This window comes from Cariama cristata, unplaced genomic scaffold (assembly GCF_000690535.1).
Source record: "Cariama cristata isolate BGI_N322 unplaced genomic scaffold, ASM69053v1 scaffold2629, whole genome shotgun sequence".
Lineage (NCBI taxonomy): Eukaryota > Metazoa > Chordata > Aves > Cariamiformes > Cariamidae > Cariama > Cariama cristata.
Genome location: NW_009636159.1, coordinates 51864 through 55871, shown reverse-complemented (window position 1 = coordinate 55871; position 4008 = coordinate 51864).

Genomic DNA, 4008 nt, shown 5'->3' with positions numbered 1-4008 from the left:
CATCACCTCTGTTAAAAGTTATTCTAGTACTATAAAGCAGCCATAATATTACTTTCAACACAGATTATTAATTTTTTTTTCCAACGGAATGACAATTTGATAAGGAGATGAATTAGCTTTTAACAATATTTCTGTAAAACCCACCACATGAATCATAAACTCAAGGTGCAGTCAGACCCAGCCATAGACAGGTCATCTGTAGAACAGAGCCGTAGCCGTTTAAGAAAACAGTGCAAGGGTGAAGGAAAAGTTGCTGCCTAGAAACCTACATAGCAGTTGCGTCTGATCTCAATACTGGCACGTAGGTAGAAACTGTCAAGAATAAAAATCAGTAAACTTCTGAATAATTCAATGTTGCAGACTGGATATGGCCATTCTAGCAGGAAGCAATGCTTCCCAAATCCTCCTTTAAGCCAACGAGCACAGAAAAGAACGAGGCACTCAATAGAGTCTACTAGGTTTTTTAGAAAACCTTCAAAAAGATCCCTTCCCAAAGGCTTTTTAGGGAACGAAGCTGCCATAGAAGGTCCTCTTATGCACTCAAATAACCGATTCAAGGATAGAAAGCAAAAGGTAGGAATAAATAGTCAGTTCTCACCCACAGAATGAAGGTGAGGTCACTCACAGAACCTTACAAAATATGTGCTAAGGCTGATGCTGTTGAAAATATTCACAAATCATACAGAACACATAAAAATAGCACAGTAACAAAGACCGCTGATGAGACAAAGCTGTTTGGAGCTGTAAATTAAAAGCTGACTGCAAAGATGCTACGCAAAAAGTGTTCGTGTCAAGAGAACGTGGTAAAGTGACAGAGGTCGTTCAACTGTAGAGAAATACAAAACGCTTCACGGGAAAAGCAGTCCTCAACTTGCTGTACACGTGGACAGGCTTCTGCTCTCGATCCTTCCAGAAAGAGGACCAAAACCTGCGGCAACTTTCTCTGCAGGAGCAGTAGAGGCCCTGAGAGCAGGGAAGGCTCCCAGCTTTGGAAGACGAGCAGAATTCTTCACTTTTACTACAGAAAACCCAGGAAGGTCTGAGATCTCTGCCTCTGTGAAACTGCCCGCTAGACAGATAATTCCTGTAAGTCGCTTCTAGTTCAGCCGGGTTCATTCCTCTATCTTCTCTTTATTAAACAAAATAGACTGAGAAACTCATTCACAAAAAAGAGTTTTTCTTTCCAAAGTACATTCCCAAATCCTTTCATCATCCTCATGGAACTTCTACAGATTCTTTCCAATGCAGAAGGAGTCACCTTTAATTGTGGACACGGTAATCAAAAGCAGCTGCAGCAGCTGTAAAATACTGAGTTACTCAAGTCATTCTAGCCCTACACAAGGTTCACCTACCCATACATTCTTTAACACCTCATTATCTACCACTCCCTTTTTCTCTGTGCCATCAAGATATCTTTATCAGAAATGATTTTTCAGTTTTCTTTTAGGTGACTAACAAGAGTACATCCAACGAACAAGTGACCTCCACAACACCTTGTCTGAAATACATTTATCCAGTGCTGATGATTAGTAACCTGCTACCTAGCCAGTTTTTAATTCTTCAATGTGTATCTTGTGTTCTAACTTGCCCAGCATTTATACATTTTTTTCATGGTAGACTACACGATCTACAGAATTCCAATAAAACTACCTTCACCAATGAAACCTATATTTTTAATTTTTTTTTTGTATTAGCTTGTCAAGATCTATTTTCAGTAAACTCATAGGCATTCATTATAATATACTTCTCACATTTAATTCTTGATAAGCTGAATGTATTCCATCATTTTTCACTTACCGGATATCAAACTGACAAGCCCACAATTACCTGCATTGTCCCCAGTTATTCTTTTCAAAGATTGGCACAGGAACTGTTTTCTTGTAGCCCTCCAAGATTAGTGAGTAATCAATATAATTGGTTCAAAGTTCTCTCTGCTCCTTTACTTTTTACCTTTTTTTTTTTTAATGTGAATTACTCACAACAATGAGCTTCAATATATGTAACCTAAGCAGCTATATTTAACAGTCATCCAAATTATTGTTTGAATAGGAGCCTGTATCACCATACAATTCATCTGGAGAACAGGAATACGTATCATTATACCCCAAAGGCAGGACACTCTTTTCTGTTTGTTATGACAACTCCATCATTTCTGTCTATTAATCAGCTGGAGGTAGAAAAAGAGTAACAAGGAAAAGGAAGGGAAGTGGAAATGGCTTTGTCTAAGGCAATCATTTATTCTACATGGGGGGGGGGGAAGTAAAATGAAAACTGACTGCCAGAAACACACTGAAATCTGCAACTGACAGCCAGAGAACTACCTGTCTTGCTGCAATATTCTACCTTCTGGATCTCTCCTGAGCAACAAAAGTCCGTCTGTACAAGTGGACAAATCTGTCCATTTAATATCTCAACTTCCCCATGTGCAAATTGGAAACATTTAGAGTTTTCTTTGCTAAGGGGTGATCGGAGAGCTCTGAGTGAAAAGCTATGCACACACATCCCTTGTGGAAAAGTCAGCTAACTTTTTCTCTAGATAATTACCTAGACACTTTCTTGCTTAACCTCATAGCAGAGCTTGCTCTGAGGGTTTCTCTTCCTCTGCAAACCTCTCTACCAGTCGAGCAAAATAAGTTCTACTATACCATGCTTCTACCGAAGCGGATAGCTGATATCAAACTGCCTGTTAGTAAAGCTAGCTTGAGCCTCGCTCTTCTCATATGCATCTTAAGAGATACAAAATGCAAGGTTATAAAAGTACTTCAGGCTATCCAGTACTGCAGAAACACTACACTCTCCACATGCAATCTAAATAAAGCTTTAAAATCTTATTGATTAGTGACTGGGATCAGAACAGGGTTAGCAGGGCAAAATACAGTCAGAGCAAAATACGGAACACACTTCAAAATTCAGAGTACTGACTGTACCTTACAGATTTTGTATAGAGATTCCTGACCGTCTCCTTCTGTATCTTTGAAATAATCATGTGCTGGAAATGTACGATGAATATCTCGTGTAATGACACTCTCTTGAGCAGAATCCTGTTTAAAAAAAAAAAGAGAAAAAAAAATCCCAATGTATTAGCCCGGTAACAGTGTAATTAAACATAACAGAGCATAATATTCAATGTGCAGTCAACGTGGATACATTAGATAACTGCTTTACTGACTCATCCTCCAAAAATGCCTTGAGAAGAAACTGAAAATCCTCTAGTCTCATATGCAGTAATAATTTGACAGTTTAACAAGAGCAACGTGGCATGTTTTCTGTCCTTCAGGCTTACAGTTCAACTTTAAAACTCACAGGAAATGATTAGTTATTTAATTGTAGGTGCATTTTTACCACAGAACATAGGCTTACTGTATTTCTCTGGGAGTAAAAAATAAGAAAATTAGACTGTCTCTCTTGCAAACTCAGAGGTATTAATTTAAAATGTATATAAATCTACCATAAAAAGTGTTAATTACAAATTGGAACTATTACTCAGAAACATTCAAAGTTTACCATTAAGCGGTCTCTAAAAGAAGAAAAACAGAAGTAGTACCAGAAAATGTTATACTTTCAGATAAATCCCCTATCTTTCCCTGCTACCATTTCCAATTCAAATACATTTTTACATTGAGCAGCAACTAAAGATAAATTCAGGTGCCTGAACATTGGGGTCAGATGCCATTTTAGAAGCCCAGAGACAATCTTGCCTGGCCAGCAGCTGCTCCTGCAGAAGGATACAAGCCTGCTGTAAGTGCTGCATCACCTCTGCAAGCTCCATCTGGATGCTCTGCATATACAAAGACAGCTAAAATGACACCGAATGCCGATGTTAAGGCAACTGAGTTGTTCCCTTGACATACTCAGCTCTATAAATAAAGAAGCAATTGCTTACGATGCTGCATTTCTATAAAAAGATGGAAATCACTGCAACCAGACCCGAGAATCACCACTGTGTGCGTGAGGAAGTGGTATCAAAATGTCAGAGCTGGAACGACAACAGTTCATCAATTATCTTCA